Source organism: Panthera pardus, unplaced genomic scaffold, assembly GCF_024362965.1.
Source record: "Panthera pardus isolate Hobbes unplaced genomic scaffold, ASM2436296v1 HiC_scaffold_11, whole genome shotgun sequence".
Lineage (NCBI taxonomy): Eukaryota > Metazoa > Chordata > Mammalia > Carnivora > Felidae > Panthera > Panthera pardus.
In genome coordinates, this window is record NW_026526666.1 from 44,526,136 (window position 1) to 44,544,985 (window position 18,850).

Here is an 18,850-nt window from a genome sequence, read left to right on the forward strand (position 1 = left end):
GCTGCTGCTGTCAGCAGTGGACATTTAATGTAAGCACTAAATAAATATGTGTGCTTATAGCCCCTGAGATTTTGAGTTTTTTGTTTTTGGAGAATAACCTAGTCTATCATAATTGATATAATATTAGTAATGTATTACTTTTATTTTGTATTACTTATCACAACTATCTAATTATGGTTATTTACTTTCATTATTTTAGTTTATATAATTTATTTATATTTATTAGTTTATCACTATAATTATCATAATTATAGCAAACAAATAGTTCTTATTATGTGTCAGACATGTTTCTAGTGCTTTACACGTGTTAATTCATTAAAAAAAATTTTTTTACATTTTATTTATTTTTGAGAGAGAGACAGAGCACAAATGGGGGAGGGGCAGAGAGAGAGGGAGACAAATAATCGGAAGCAGGCTCCAGGCTCTGAGCTGTCAGCACGGAACCCGAAGCGGGGCTTGAACTCATGAACCGTGAGATCATGACCTGAGCCGAAGTCGGACATTTAATTGACTGAGTCACCAGGTTCCCCTGTATTAATTCATTTAATGTTTAAAATTATTCACTGAGATAAGTACCATTATTATTCCCTTTTTATACATGATGAAACAGAGGAACAAGGAAGTTGCATAACTTGTTCAAGTAAGTAAGTGGTAGAACTTAATTTTGAACCCAGGCAGTTGTTCCCAGAGACCAGCATCTTAACCACTGAGGCAGTTCTATAACACTTCCATGGTTTTCTATTGCTGTGGAATAAGTTACCAGAACTTAGTGGCTTAAAACAACACCTATCTATGATCTTGCAGCTTCTGTGAAACAGGTGTCATGCCTGATTCTCAGCTAGATTCTCTGCCTCAGGATCTCAGCAGGCTATAATAAAAGCTATTGGCATGGAGGCTTGACTGGGGAAGAATTCACTTCTAAGTTTTTCAGGTATGTTGGCCAAATTTCTTTACAACTCTATGACTGAGGAATCTGGCTTTTTGCTGGCTGTAGGCTGGTGGCTACACTGTGGTCTGAAAGGCTACCTGCAATTTCTTGTCATGTCAGCCTTTCCATAGGCAATTCACAACATGGAAGTTTATTTCTTCAAAGTCAGCAGGAGAGTCTCTCTAGTGCATGCCAGCAAGATGAAGATGTGTGTGTGTGTGTGTGTGTGTGTGTGTGTGTGTGTATTATATTATAACATTGAGTTATCAGCTTAACATAGGAGTGCCATCTTATTACATTTACCATATCCCTTACTTACTTATGGAAGTGTCAACCCATCAGTATCATCATAATACTTTGCCATATGATCTACTCTAATCATGGGAGTAACATCCCATCACCTTTACTATATTCTACTTGTTAGTAGCAGGCCAACATCCCACTCACATTCAAAGGGAGGGATTATATAGGGTGTGAAGCACTGGATGGTGGTAGTCAAGTTAAGGTCCACTGTAGATAGCAAAAGAAAATGGAAGTGGAATGATAAATAAAAAGTATTCATGACATTTTACAAACACTATAAGTACAGAACTCCTTAAAAAGGGAAAAAGACATTCAAAGAATAAAAAGGGGCCTTGGATATTAAGCATATGACTTTCAAAAAATTAATTTCTAATTAAATTTTAAATTTAAATTAAAAAACCTTTTAATTAAAATGTGATTGCAGAATTTTTTTCAATCCTCCATCAAATTTTTAATATCCAAGGGCCTTTTTTTTCTTTGACTATTCCTTCTTTTTATAGAATTCTGTGCATATATTATGGATGTATTATTTCCTTTTATCTCAAAGAGTTTTAACAATTGTTATATTTTTCAATATTTCTCCTTTCTTGGGGCGCCTGGGTGGCTCAGTCGGTTGAGCGGCCGACTTCGGCTCAGGTCATGATCTCACGGTCCGTGAATTCAAGCCCCGCGTCAGGCTCTGTGCTGACAGCTCAGAGCCTGGAGCCTGTTTCAGATTCTGTGTCTCCCTCTCTCTGACCCTCCCCTGTTCATGCTTTGTCTCTCTCTGTCTCAAAAATAAATAAACGTTAAAAAAAATTAAAAAAAAAATATTTCTCCTTTCTGCATAGCTTTGGTTTTTCTAAGTTTCTTTTACCTGTTTTTTGGGGGGTCTTGATCTTCCATATTAGTTGCTTGCCTCAAAGGCCTAGTGATTGTTAACTATTGGCTTATATTTAAGAATGTGGAATAAAAAGCTGAGTGGAAGCTCTGTGATTGTGGGTGTGGTTTGCCTACTGGATTCTTTCTGTAAGGTGATGTCATTGGGTGCTTTCACATACCCTTCATTGTTAGCATTTTGGGGTCTATTTTCTTGCACTGGTCAGTTCCAGAAAAGACTCTTTCAGTCATGTTTGTGGAGGGCATATGTTTAGCTGTACACATTTGGGAGCTGAGAGATGGCAGGAGACTAGAGACCTCAAGATTAAGTGGGTAAATGTACACTGGATCCCTAAAATGTACCTGGTATCCCTGTTTGGAGAACAAACCTGTAGTCCTTCAGCTGAGTGGGGTGCAAGAAGGAATCTGACAAATTAATTGAATTCGATTACCTCCCCCAATTTTTAGCCTCACCTTCATTTCCACTTCCAGAGGTAGAAATACTACCAGTTCCTGAAGACTCTTCAGGGTTCCTGGGTGTAAATCCTGCTGTCTATCAGGTTTTCCCACTGAGAGCTTAAGGTGCTGTTTTCTCACATCTTCAAGGTCAGTTAGCTCTCAGCCACTTGTTTTCTAGCTTCTGAAGTTGCTGCTGCTGCTGCCTCCTTTCCCATTCTCTTTGTCTTTGTAATTTGTCTATTTAACAACAAACAAAGAACTCAATAGGTTTCAGGGAAGAATTGAATGCAAATTTGTGTATTCAATTCACCATTTTTAACTTGAAGTGATGGCTCTCAATTTACATTCTTGATTTCATACAATATCAAATTTTGTATTTTACCATATTTCTGACAATTTCTTTTTTTTTTCTCTAGAAATGACAAGATTTTACACTGGGATATCATCATTCCCCTTCCCATCTTACCCTCTGTCTGAACCAAACTTTTAACATGTTCAAAAGAGTCATCTTTCTTGGGCCCACCCCCATACTGAGGAACTTACTCTCCTCTTCCCCACCAACAAAGGATTACTGGGATCTATAGCTTGTGTATCAGGTATCTTACTACATTGAAGACAGCTGGTCTTTTAAAGGAGGGTTGACATGCATGTAGTACGGAGAAATAAATGGCAAAAGCAAAAAACCCTCTTGTTTAGGATCAGAAGACCTGACTTTGAATCCTGCGTCTTCTTTGAGCCTAATTTTTTGTCCTTAAAAGAGAATAATACTATTTATTTCACAAGGTTGCTGTGAAGTTTCAAAGGATAATACATGTGAAGTGTGAAGCAGAGATAGTTTCCAAGTTTAAGATGGCAGATCAAAAGTGTACCAGAGAAATGTGTCCCTTAAGGGAGAAAAACAAAAACAAAAACAAAACAAAGAAAAAAAACCCAACAACCAAATAATAAAATGACCAGTAAACCTCAAAATCTAGCAACTGTGAATAAGAACCGCATTGTGAAAAGTCTTGGCTCCCAAACAAGCACCCTTGTACCCTGTTTGTTTGAACACCAGTTTGGTAACTAAACTGAAATGAGCCGAAGCCTGAGGGTGACTCCCACACATGAATGGCAAGTCCTTCCATCCAGGTAGTTTTGTAAGCCCTGTGGAAAGCATTTAATCAGATCTCAGAAAAGAGCTAATGGTCAAACATAACAGGCGAGAACCAGGTGATAGATCAGGATCAAGATGGTGGAAGGTAGCAGTAGTAGCCTGAAAGATGATTAAATTTTGGATATAATTTGAAGGTAGAGCCTACAAGATTGGATGTGAGTAAGAGAGAAACAATAGAGGCAAGGATGGTCTCAAGTTCTTTTGGTGTGAAGAACTGAAAATAAAGAATTTCCACTAGCTGAGTTAGGCAGGATTACAGGAGAGTAGGTTTAGGTAGGTGGGTGGGAGAGATAAGAAACTTAGTTTTGGTCATGTTGTGTCTGAGACACCTACTAGACATTTAAGTAGGATTGTCAAGTAAGCAGCTGGATATGTGGGTGTGGAGTTCTGAGCAATCTGGGATAGAGATATAAATTCAACAAGCATCAGAATATGTGTGTGTATGTGTGTGTATTTGTATATGCATGAATGTGTGTGTGTCATGGGATTGAGTGTGTAAATCAGGGCAAAAAGAGAGACACTCGGTACCTAAAGAAACAAAGTGATAATTAAAACATTATTGTGAAATCAATGGATAAATTATAAAGAACAAGGAACAGAATAATAATTGCTGAAAATTAAATTGCTAACATAATAGAATTATTTAGAATCAGGGGCGCCTGGGTGGCTCAGTCGGTTAAGCGTCCGACTTCAGCTCAGGTCATGATCTCATGGTCCGTGAGTTCAAGCCCCGCATCGGGCTCTGTGCTGATCACTCAGAGCCTGGAGCCTCTTTCGGATTCTGTGTCTCCCTCTCTCTCTGACCCTCCCCTGTTCATGCTCTGTCTCTCTCTGTCTCAAAAATAAATAAATGTTAAAAAAAAAATTAAAAAAAAAGAATTATTTAGAATCATAAAAAATACTGATAAAGAGAAATTAAAGCAATTAGGAGGGGCTGATTAATAGGTATGCAGGACAGAGAAAAACAATCCAACATATGAGTAATTAATTTCCTAATAGTAGAGAGCCCAAATAGAACAAATGAGCATTATGGAAAATATAAACATGTTTGTTGAATAAACTAACATTTGAGTTGAATCAGTAAAGATTTTATACTTTGTTTCCTAGTTTGAGTAGTATACATAGTTCGCATGCCTAATACAGAATTTTAATTTATTTAAAGCACTACTTTTAAGTCAATATTATGTAGGGTCAAATTTGTTACAGGTAATATAGAAAAATCTGGTGGGTGTTTTTTATTTTGTTTTGTTTCGGCTGTTGGAGAGTTCTCCATAACCCAATGTAAAACCTATTTGTTGAAGCCCATCTCATAAATACTCAAGCTAATACTGCTCTTGCATTTGTTTTTCTACCAGTTAAGTATTATGTTTACTCAGATTCAGTTTTGTCCCCAAACTGATCATGGGAACAATACAGTTAATACTAATCACCTAACTTAATTGAATATTATATAAGCCCATGAAATACGAGAGTAAAGGAGCATTATTTTTTCTCTGAGAACAAGGTGGGAAGGTCTCTGGTTTGGATATACAAGGTTGTAAGAAACCATTGCTGTCTACCTAATTACCAAAGACAAGCTGGATAAGATTTAGAAACCACTATAGAGCTGAGAACACAAAGAAACCTAAATTAACCATATTCCAGAAAATGACATGCCTTCATAGAAGAGAAAAGACACATGGCTGTTTTCATGCCTTTTGGAAAACAGGGGAAGAAGAATTTACCAGAGATAAGGATAAGGAGAAAACAATCAAACTTTCAAGGAACTTATAATGGCTACCAATGGGTAGGTATCACAGCTTAGAATTCCACATATCACAGCTGCAGACAGATGGGCACCCACCCACCTACTCTTCTGAGGCCTTCACACAGTGCTTGGGGTAGTTTACCAAAGCCTGAGGGCAGAGCAGGAGCGCTGACCAAGTGCAAGGCAGGCAGCCAGCGGAGAACAGGGATAAGGCAGGAACACTGAAGAAACCCATTCAAGGCACACTGCAATTTCAGTTGGAGTGAGGCAGGAGAGCTAAGAGAAAGCTTCCCAAGGCGTTCTGGACCTTCACAGAGTATTAGCAGCTACCCTTTGAAGTTGGCAGCAGGGCATCAGGGACTAGACAGACTTCAGGTTTATAAATCCTGAAGCAGGACTAGAAAGCAAAGAGAACTTCTAAGCAACTCCAAAATCTGACATCCTTGCTATAGACAGAGATAGAGCTCCCGTAGTTCAGAAAGCTGAAGGCATTGCTATAAGGTATAAAGAGATCTCAGGAGTCTCATCAGTGCTCAGAGCCTATCTCCTACTGATGGAAAAATCTCGATCCCATCCTCAAAACATTTAAAGCCTGTTGTGAATTGGATCAAACTAATGTTGCAAGAAAGACCAGATCCACCTTGACCACAAGTCAGAATCACTCAGCACCCCATCCCCACTCAAGCATTTTGGCAGGAAAAGAGGTGTGTATTGTTTTCTGGAGGCAAATATTCTTTACTTTATTCTCCATTATTCTTTTAGTAAAATATATCTGGAATAAAATAGAATTTTACAAGATACAGAAGCAAGAAAATGTGCTTAAGAGAGGAAGCAGTCAGTAGAAGCAGACTCAGAGATGAGCCAGTTGTTAGAATTGTCAGACCAGGACTTTTAAATAACAGTAATACAAATACTGAAGGATCTAATGGAAAAAGGTAAAAAACATGCATGAAGAAATGAGAAATGTAAGCACAGACACAGAAACTATAAAAGAGAGCCAAAACTGGGATAGAGGAGCCAATCTGAGTAATGTGTGAATGGTGCTCAGCACTTAGATCTATGCCCAGACAATCCCCATGCAGAGAGGGCTGTAAGTTAGAAAGGAGGAAGAGGAGGAGGAGGAGGGAGAGGAATAGTGATGTTTGGTGTACAGTATGGTACCTAATAGAAGTGGCAATGAAGGTCAGTAAATGTGTTAACACCCCATGGGAACAGTAGAACAGCAAGTATCTCAAGATGACTCACTCAGTTTATTCATGAAAATATAGTATATTTTGGGGACTCCCAAGAACATGTACTGAGGACTTTGCAGGGCTCTGGGGGCTTGCAGAACACATGGAGGCAAAAAGCAAAAGCAAAAGCAATGATGCCTGGATGGTTACTGTTAATATTATTCCAGCTATAAAATAGGTTGATGAGGCCTGCTTGAATTCGGGTTTTGATAACTTACAACAAATCAATTTCCTTTCTTCCAGAACTTTCATGACATGGAAAGCGGTTTATTTCCTTCTGTGTATAAAGTTGCTCAGTTGATATAACACATTCATTTAAGAGTTCAAAGAATATGCACCTTGTTTTAGTATAAGTCCTATTGATCTAAACCACAGGTGTTCCACTAACCTTTCCATTTGTTATTGGGAGAAATCAACACTCTTTCTCTCCTTTTGTTTGGCATTCTTTTTTCCCAGAGCACAGCTTATTGTGTGAAGCTATGCCTTTTCTATTTTCATTTTATAACAGCTACTAGGAGCTATTTTAGTTACCTGACGTTTATCTAGACAATGTATTATTCTCAGCTCACCTGTTTTTATTTCTGGTGAAACTCAACTATACTTAATAGACCTTTCTATCTTAATTAATTACTTATTAGCACTGCATTTCAACTCTATTGGTTGATAACAATCAACAGTTTTAACTTCACCAGCCTTTAGTTCAGGTTTCAGTGTATTGATTTGAACAAGTATGCAACCCTGTCAAAAATGGATTAATAATGGATAAATGGTTAATGTAAAAATGGATTGCTGGTATCCTTAAGACTCAGTAATATTCTTAACAGAGCTCCAATGAAAAGCCACTTTTTAAAAGGTAATACAGGTAACATACAGTACTAAGTTAAGTATAAAAATAATACAGATAATGAGTTGCCTCAATTTATGTGCAACAGAATCTGATGGGAATATTTAAACCCTGCAACACTTGTGATTTTTAACTCTGTATTTGCAACAACACTTGCATCTATAAGATAAAATGCAACAATGGTAGTTACTGAATTCTTAATTATATGTATCCAGAGTTTTGGTTTCAAAAAACACTAAAGTTCACTATACAGTCAAATAAGAATACTCCTCAATATTTGTGCAAGTGAGTGTGATTTTTGGGTATTGGTGGATACATTCATACTGGTACAAAGGTGGGAAAGAAATGAAAGGCACCTAGGGCAACCAGACTGCATTTGAGGTATATCTTATGTATGATACACAACAAGTGCCAGATAAAAATCTGGACTTGCAAAGTAAACCCATTAACAGTTGATTATTTAATTTTTGAAAGCATTCGCTGCTGGGTATTTTTAAATTGTAGGCAGTGCAAAGTATTACAATGCTTGCCACGTTGATTACTAAAAGCAAGGTGTATGCACCCCTTCCACACCTACAAACAGGTTCTGGGTTTGCCTCACAGGCAAGTTTATTTCCTTTTTTTCTCCACCTCTCCCACAAGGAACTTCTAAACAGATGGATTTGCTAACAGTTTTATTCACATCTCTACCAAATTTGTTCGGAAAACTTGGCATTTAGCAGTGGTTGTAAATTTGCTACTGCCACTAATCACTAATGTGGGTGTACCTGAGAAGAAAACATCTCACAAATGAGGTAATGCAAGTGGGCCTGGGAGGGCTGAGTTCAGAGTCTCCTGCCTGACAATAAACTTCTTGCATCCTGATTTTTCTTCCTCCATTTACTCAGAGGTAGAAGCACAAAGAGTAGAATTTGTGGCGTCAGGTTCATTTATATACGTGCATTGTTCAAAACTATTTGTGACTTGGGCAGGGCTGAATTTTTAATTTCTGTGATCCTAGGTAAGAAAAGATTCAAATGACCCACATAAAGTTAACAATGAAGAGTTTAAAAGAACAAAACACAAAAAACTTGTTCTTTTGAAGTGAAAAGTTTCGGATTATTTTAAAGTAAATGGATTAGCAAAAATGTGTCTCCTTACAATGACTCAAGTATAATTACTGATTTTGTTTTTAACCTTTTACTTCTCTTTTTCTCTGATTCTTTAAGCAATTATATTCGGAATTGATATAATGGTGTGCTCCATTAGGAGTTCAAAGGCGATTTGCTCACAATTGAAAACTTTTGTGCTTCAAAGACACTATCAAGAAAATGAAAAGTCAACCCACTGGAAGAAAATGTTGGCAAATCATATTAGCAATAAGGGATTTGTATTTAGAATTCATGAACAAGTCTTATAGGTCAATAAAGAGAAAACAACCTAATTTAAAAATGAGCAAAGGATTTGAATAGACACTTCTCCAAAAAGATATGCAAGTAGGTAATAAGCACATGAAAAGAGTGTCATCATCATTGGTCGTTGAGAATACAAATCAAAACCACAATGAAACCAATTTTCTGCCCACTAGAATGGCTATAATAAAAAGACTGACAGTAGCAAGTGTTGACAAGAATGTGGTGAAATTAGAACTCATACATTGATGGTGGGAATGTAAAATGATACAGCCATTTTGCAAAACAGTTTGGCAGTTTCTCTTTTTTTAACTTTTTTTTTTAAGTTTATTTATTTTGAGAGAGAAAGAGCATGCACACATGTTTGGGCATAAGCGGGGGAGGTAAAGAGAGAGAGAGAATCAGAGGCAGGCTCTGCATTGTCAACACAGAGCCCCACAGAGTGCCACAGAGCCCCCACAGAGCTCGAGCTCACAAACTGTGACATTATGACCTGAGCTGAAATCAAGAGTCAGATGCTTAACTGCCTGAACCACTCAGGAACGCTGGTTAGTTTCTTAAGTTAATCATAGATTTACCATATGACTCAGTAATTCTACTCCTCACAAAAAATTGGTAACATGTATCCATACACAAACTTGTACACAAATGTTTGTAGCAGCATCAATAACAACATCCAAAAAGTCAAAACAATTCAAGTATCTCTCATCAGATGAATGGATAGACAAAATGTAGAATATCTGTACAATAGAATACTATTCATCAAAGAAGAGACAACATGCTACAACATGGATGAACCTCTAAATCTCAAAAACATCTCAGTAAAAGATCCTGATGTAAACGGGCATATATTATTCTATCTATATGAAATGTTCCCAAAAGGTAAACATTTAAAGACAAAAAAGTAGATTATTGGTTGCATAGGGCTGGGAGTAAAAATGAGGGTGATTGTTAATAGGCATAATATTTCCTTTAAGGATGATGACAACATTCTAAAATTGGATTCTATTGATTCACTAAAATTCATTGAATTGTACATCAAAATGAGTGACTTTTATGGTGGTTGGTAAATTATATATCAATAAAGTTTATGAGAAAAAAATTGTAAGTTCTAACCCAGATCCTGAGGGAAACTACCACTTACCAGATGGTATTCTTAATTTTGGTGAGCTTCTCTGTATTGTACAAGGTTAGTAAGGACCCAGACTTGGACAATGAATTTAGAAAAATGCAGGTTTGGTATTTATTTTATGGAAGTTATATGGGTGCTTGGTTTGGGGAAACAGGAGCAGAACTGGGGTGATAGGACACATGCTCTTACATGGGCATTGCTATTTGATGATGACTGACAGGATCCAGGAAGGTGCCCAAGATGATCAGCTAATTCCAACTCTGAAGCTTCAGTTTCTTCCGGGGATTCTTTAATGAGTTTCAAGGAGTAAGATGCAATGAACTTAACTCCTGACAAAAATATTTCCTGACTGTTGACAACAAGAATAGATTGTCTTAAATTGGAGGATATATTAAGTAATTTTAAACCTGACAAACAGGACTCCAATTTCAAGAGCTTTTAATAGCATCTTTCTCTAGACCTTAAATATGGTGGAAAAATTTATGAAATTCCCTCCAAAACAAAAGTAAAGAAAAAAGCTCTTATTTTGATATCATTTCCCAGAGAACAGACACTATGCTAGTGCTAAATAAAGTTAAGTGTGCCTTCAATGCCTTAGTGTCTGCTTGTACCCCTACACCTGTTTTTTTTTCCTGGTGAGAAAAATAAAGAAATGGAAAACACGGTCTCACAAGCTTCAAGTCTCTGTCCAAACTTACTTATGAAGTGTAGAGGTCCAAGTTCCAACACAATTGTCATTTTGAGTGAAAATTTTTGTCTGAAAATGTAAAATAGGCACACATTAAGAAGCCAAATGTTTGTTAGTTACCTGCTCCCATCCTCCACTCTCCCCCTCTTTTTTTCAAGGATATGTTCTGCATGATGGAAGCTAAAAGGTGGCAGCTGTGCCAAAGTAGTGGACCCTAAATCGCTGAGCAAAAATGAGAGAGGAGAGGCTCTGATTGCTCACAGTACAGGAGTGAATATGCGCTCTCAACCACAAATCAAGGGAACTGAAAAAAAAAAAAAAAAGGCCCAATCAAGGCAGTAATGGCCTCCACTTCACAATCAGACAAGTGCTTCTTACTTGAAAAATCCTACCATTTATAGCTGATTGCTAACCCTGGCCTCATTTCTAATCTAAAGGGCGAGTAATAATTTGGAAAAGGAATTATAACAACTTCCCAACAATTTAGCAAATTGTTATTATTTCAGGGGGAGGGGAGGGGGGTAGAAAGGAGTTGCTTTTGTAACATGTTTCTCTTGTGGGCTACCATTTTTATGACATCAAATCCCATTGCTTCCATGCTAGAATAGCAACTAAAATATATTGGAAATCTGTATCTTTTAAATGGTGATATTTTATGCCATGTTACATATTTCAATACGGTCAAAGTTATGGGTCTCCGAAGAAAACTGGAGGAAGAAGGGGTGTCAGTTCTTTCGTACACATTTACCTACAATATTCCCAAATAAGTTTGAGTGAATGTCCTCGAGTATCACTGTTTTAGAAGGGATTTTGACCTTTTGGAGAATTTGACTTCATACAAAAAAAATTTATACTGTTAAATACTCCACTGGCTTTTTCCTTCATTATTGCAGTATTGATGGACTTGGGTCAGATAAGGTTTCTATTACTAGAAATATAGTAATATATAATCATCTTCTACACTCTTATTTTTGAACTTCTACATTAGAATGAAATATATATATTTCATATATATATATATATATATATATATATATATATATATATAAACATAGGGTACTGGTTTGGAAATTAATTGTTTTCTACTGAGCAAAACATTCACACACACAGACACAGACACACACACACACACACACACACACACACACGTGTATATAATATTGTATGAAAGAGGTTAGGACCATGCTGCTTTCTATGAAAGAAAATTACTTGATAAGAGTATGGGACAGAGGTATATTGAATAACAGAGGCAGAAAAGATACTGGAGACCACCCTATTCAGCCTCTTAATTATTATACAAATGAGGAAACAAAGGCTGGGTAAAGGTAGTAGCTTCCTAAAGGCCACACAGCTAGTAAATGTCAGATTAAATTAAAACCTGGATATCTTTACTCCCACCATTGCACCTTTTGCATTATATCCTTTCTTCCAAATGCCTTTAAATTATGTATTTTTTTTTTTTTTAGGAATGTGACACGTTAGTACCATCTTGTACAGACAGCAGTGATTTTTGTGAGAAAATATGATGCTTTTGTGAGCAATAGCACTGTTTCTGCATGTGATACCACTTTCTGTTATCCTTGTAATGAAACTTCTCTGTAGTTTAGAACCCTTTCATCCTTAGGGATGAGAAGATTCAAATGTCACCTGTTGAAAATATATTTCATTCTCTTTTATTTTCCAAATGAAGACCAGTTGCCCACAACAACTACAATAGACAATGAGTAGCAGAACTCAAACACAGTATTGTTCTTGCATTTCTCTTTTCAGGTAGGCAACCGACAGAAGAATTCTGCGGACAGAATTCAGGCCACTGCAGCTGTAGCTGTACACAGGCAACTGGCATGTCTGGAAAATCGGGTGGTAATTCTGATTCTAAGTTAGCAAACGTGGGACTCCCTATCATTTGAATCAATGTAAGCCCAATTAATGTGTTTTTTTATTACTTATTCATTTTTAGCAGAAAAGAATCACTTTCTTTTGGTATTTTTCATATGTCTAGCAAATACTAGGTATAGAAAATACCTCTAGTGTTGAATCAAAGGAAATACTCTGATTTAAATTGAAAATGTTAAACAGAATACACCATGCTTTCTGAAGCACAACAGATTTTAAGCAGATCTAAAAATTGGATTTAGAAAAACAAATATAACTATCTTTATTTATGTGTGTAACTAGAGTAAGAAGGCTAAATTTTTCAGATACCCAGAAATGATTTATAGCTTGTAATTACCTACTCCATTCAATATAAACAGGATCATAATTCATATTACATAATCTATAGCATATTCTAAAATATATAATGCTACTCTGAAAAAGAAATTTCCTCTCATGTCCACCACTATGACCTGAAAGTGATTTTTTTAAAAAATAAATAAAGACTTGACATTATTAAGTCTCAGAGACGAAAAACAAAGTATTTTTAGGAAGGAGCTTAAAATTTTAAATCTTTAAAGAGTAGGAAATCAGATATTGTAATGGAAGGTATTCGTTTTGTTATGGGAAGGAAAAGCTCTGTTCTAATGGATGTATTTGCTGTACTTCACAGATGTTTGAAAATTAGCGAAAAATAAGTAAGACTTTCACTGTGGCTGAGGAGGATCGGAATGTAAAAGCTTAAAGAAACGGAATAGCAAATCCAAAAGTCGATAAAATTTAAAGTAATTACCGTAGGCAAAAACACGAGATAAAGTACCAGGCCTGTGAAGTAGCCGGGATATTTTAGAATTAACAAAAATGAACTTTAGATAAGAAACTCAAAGCATTCTTTCATTTAATAGTTTCCAAATTAGATAAAGTAACAGAATCTACTCACAGTCCAACTAGGAGAAAAATTTAGGGATCTGAGCCCAGGAAAATGTTTTTCAAGGATAGCACTCTTCTAAGAAGTGTCATATTCCGAACCTTCTGTTTTATTAAAACGAAGTATTTTAGAATATTCACACAAGCTAAAATGACCTCTAGTGTTAGGAAATAGATTCTTTAGGGTGAATCAAAAGCACCAAATATTGTTTATAAATACAGTAATGTTAGCGCACACATCTGGTCACTGCCTTTAATACAATTAGCTGCTTTAGTCAACACAAAAAGACAAAGTGTGCGATAAAAGCAATCTCTTTTCTCTTGCCCATAAAATAAAAGAATATCTAATCCTCAGATCCACACAAGCAGTTTTAGATTTTTGTCATTCAGAGAGACTTTTGCTCTCATTACAAAATATATGTTTATAGCTATGAATTATAGCAGATATGCCTGCAAGGAGAAAAAAAAGGAAGACGTTTTAAATAAAAATTCTGGTAGCATCATCCAGGACAATGTGTGGAACAATTTCAAGCAGGCTTCTTGAGTAGTAAAGGCACCTATATATGGGAAATCCTAGCTTTTATGGGCGAAATGGAAAAGTACTCAAGTTGTTTTAGCTGTATAAATCATTAGACACATTATAAAGAGACTCTAAAATGTAGAAGTACTTAAAAACACTTGTTTCATTAAACCTATACAAATAAATTTTGTAGTAGCTACTTAACAATTCAGTTATATCTTAAAGAGCAAATTTTGGAGGGAGAATGTAATATTATGGAATGAAGTTCCACAAGGCATCATAGAAGAGCAACATATACACTGTAAAGGTATCTCTTTACTGAGAAAAATACAACCAAAAGAGTGTTGTATTAAGATTCTCTATTAAATCTATTATGATTTTTGTGTTTGTGGCAAAAAAATGAAACTAAATACCAGTCAGTGCTATTTAGAGAAGCAAGGAGGAATTAGAACACAAATTAACAAAAACCCTGAATGCACTGTAATAAATTCAAACTGAAACATTAAGATAGAAAATATAGGCATATAGTTAAGTGTTTTAGAAACAATTGACTGCAAATGATAGATACATATGATAAAAATGGGTTTTATTTGCACTGCATTATTTATCAATGAAAATTAGAAAAAAAGTGAAAGTAAGAGCTAATAAAATGCAGATTTGTGATATAGGTTAAAAAATAAAAATTGCTTAACTGAATATCCAAGCACAATGTAACTAGTTTCAGAAAAAAAAAAACTAATACCATATACATATGCATATTGAAAATACACAAAACCATTTTCAAATATACATTTTGAATTCTGCTCTAAGCCTAATTTGAAAGCTTTCCTGGAAAAAAACACCAAGCTCCTTCCTATGTGCTTACTGCTACCACAGTAATTATCTACAAAGAATACGCCATGATGATAAATTTCATTACTCAATAACATGAGTAAACATTAAAATATTTAAAGAATATTGTACTGCATTATGGCTTATTCTATTTAAATCTCACAATTATAGCAGCCTTTTCTTCTTTATTTCTCTATGGGATGAATTGCTAGGATTTGATAATCTGCTGCTAATGCAAGCTGATATTACAGTCATATGACCTAATTAAACATCAGGATTCATATTTAAAATATATAATTACCAGAGTGTCATTTTTAAAAATGTAATTACTAGTTTCTACTTTAACAGCAAAAATTGATGTGCATGTCAACAGACTATGGAAAGTTTTCTGGAAAATGTTTTTCTTCTATGATTGTAAAGAAACAATGAAAAATATCAGTGTTGAAACCCATCATTAATATTATTTTCACGGAATAAATTCCCTTGTCTTTCATCATCGTGAAAATTTCTGCTTCAAGAAGTATATTACATGTCATTTCTTATTGTCACTTGGAATCCATTCATCTTTCTTTATAGGAACATATTTTCATTTTTGGCATTAAAGAAATCCAGGCATAACATTAGCATGATAGGTAAGTGAAGCACAAACTTCCATTATTTTACAACAAAATAGACCCAAAGATTTGGGGCTTTGGGGAGGAATTTTTCATTTCTGAATTGCACAAAATCATTTATAATTACCTCTTAGTGATTTCAGTATCACAAATCCCTTCTGATTAGCCCTCTTTAAAAAAGAGACGAACCTGCTTTAGAATTGTTTGGCCCTGTTGGAAGCCCTGTCTTAGAGAACGACAGATTATGTAATTAAGTTGAATCGTGTATTTTCCATAGAAACAAGGCATGATACTGGAGCTGATGCGAGCTATATGCACATTTCTATATTTAGGCTGCTAACGTCAACAGGGCAGCAGTCACCGACAGACCAACCAAGAGTTAAGGCAACATATGTAGCTTTTTGATTTTAAAAAATAAGGAAAGACAGAAAAAAGAAGCGACTATAGAAATGACTGATGAAAGGTAACCCTTTTAAAGAACTAGTCTTCATTCCTTGAGTGAAAGAATGTCCCCTCAAATAGTATTTTCCCACTTAAAGGATTGATTTGCTTAGAGTGCAGTATAGAGAAGTCTGGGGAAATAGTTAAGTAGAGCATCCAAAAAAGAGATCCAGGCAAGAAAGTAAAAACGTAAGTTCACAAAGGAACACATGCCAAGTACCTCCAGAAGTTTGTAAGTGAAAATGCAAATGCAATATTTAAGAAAAACGCTCCTTTGTTTTTTCAAATACACAGTGTGAACTAGAGATTACAAGGTTAAGCCAGATGTTCCCAAAACGACATCCAACACACAATAGCAGTAGGAAGCACACACAAATCACTGAAGATTCCTCAGCATTTGATTATCTTTATCTTTGAATTAAGAACACTATTGCTTACCAGGCTTTACTTTTAGATTCTCTAATTTCTACTTTTTACCGCCAAACCACAGAGTCCTAAATACCCAGTTGTGCTGTGTTTTGAAACCCTCTGCCCTGCACTCTACATTGAAAGTGTGCTTTCATTTACATTTCCTCTATACAATCGCAAAGAAAATTCAGTGTCACAAAAGCCCCTTAAATCAAGGGATCAAAAAAACCTATAAACGGTGTACAAAATCTAGAAAGTGTTGTCTAGAATAAATCACCAGGAATCAATGAGCGTCCATTTTAGGACAATTCTTTTAGACCAACAGCAATGGATTATTTAGAGAGTTGGTTATTGTATATTTAAATTTTGTAACTAATTGTCGTCTAAGTGTTGAGCTTCTATTTAAGGTAAAGAATAAACAGGATTGCATGAGGAATAATAACATAAAAATACTAAACAAAAAATTTGACCTGGAAATCTATAATCCAAATAAATGTAATTATTCACTCTTTCTCTAGGATTCCTATAGATTTAATACAAATATACAGAGAGACACAGCAATTTTCTTTTCAGGCCTATATAGAGTCATCTATAGATATATAGATTCATCTTATGAATTTGTACAAAATTACATTGGTTATTAATTCTTGCACATACGTTTTACTTACGTGTGTGTGAAAAATATTTGAAGTTAAGAAGATGATCTTACAATTCTAACTATATGTAAATTTTAGATTCAAGCAGACTAAAATTTTGAAGTAAAACTTGTTCCCAGTATTTCTTTTATTGTACACCATAGACATGATACAATTTTAATGGCTTACTGGAATAACAAAGGTGACTATTTCTGAGTATATGGCTTTTGTTATTAAAATACCAAGTATCATTTGACATTACTTGATTTCATTTTTAGAGGAATAAGTGGCAGAGTTTTTTTGTTCTTATTTTTTTCTTAAAAATAAAAACATCAAAATATTCTGGAATTGGTTTTATAAAGAAAAGAAAACAAACCAAAAACCCACACTCACCATTTCAGTTTTAAATGATGCTCAAACCGCTCAGCCAAGTCCACTGTTTGTAGTATTCTGCCACCTGCTGGCTGCTTGTGAAAACTCTAGAGAATGTGTTTCTTTTTCTTTCTCTACCCTCCCATTTATAGAACTAATGAATTAAACTTCAATTTGACAATATGTCTGTTACTGTGGGAACACTGGCTGGTTCGTGTGACTTACTAATTTGCTTTTGCCTCATTTCAAAGCATCAGTACACATTAGCCACGAGATTCACAGGAGGTTTGAGTAACTTATTGGCAATTGTTAAGTAAAACGAAATTAGCCAGAATTTTTTGATTTCTGCATGGTGCTTTTTTCCCCAAGGAGTTAAGAGAAGTTTATTTAAGACTTACCATGTCCTGGAAAATAGATAAGGGCAGATATGAAATGGTGAAAAACTGAGGAACAAAGGAACTCATTAAATGAATATAATGAGATAGCATTTCTGTGTATTAATGTGAACATTCCTGCTGCTACATTACAGGGAAATAAACTTAGGAGACAGTTTGAGATGTCATTTCTGTCAACACATCTCATGGATGCTGTAAACTCTAAGATCCAGGCTTTGAATAATGATCACTTACTAACTGATTATTATACACTGATGAATCATTTCATAATTATGTGTGTGTGTGTTTTTTAAACTTGCTGTCATGAACACACCTAATGTTCAGAAAATAATTTCTAAATGCCAAGGAACTGGGCTCTTCAGCTGATTCTGTGGCTGGGGGCAGTACATGATGAACTTGGAACATCTTCTTGTGTAAAATAATAAGGAAATGGTTAAAACCTGATGGGAACATATCAAAAGGGCACACGAGCCAACCTGAAGTGACTCACACTGTCTACATCTGGGACAATTAAGAATGATAGCAACAGATTATAAGCCATTGAATAAAATATTTGAATCCATAGTGATCTCTCTCTCTCTCTCACACACACACACACACACACACACGGCGAAGGGGAAACTTTCTCTTGAAGTAGAATGCCAACTAGTAAATGTAGAAGGAATAAAGGAATAGTAAATTACTCTTTTGTAATTATCATGGTAATAACTGATTCAAACAAGAATTATGCTACAATGTATGGATAGAAGTTTGATGAAAGACAGATTATTTGCATACTCATAAAGTATAGCATCCTACAAATTTCTTATTAAAAATAAAAGGAAAAAATATTATCTTAAGAATGGAGAAACCTAGCAGATATCATATTAAGAATTAATATTAGGACCACTGATAAGATAAACTGAAGTCACATGTCTCCTAAAATTATATATTGACAAGAACTCATCATTGTGTAGTTTTCTTGCCAAAAATGCATAACCTGAATCTAACTATGAATAAATATGAGAAAATATACACTGATAGCTATTTTTAAAAACGTTCTCCATATATTTCTCAAGCATGTCAGTGCTATGAGAACAAAGACTTGCTAACTAATT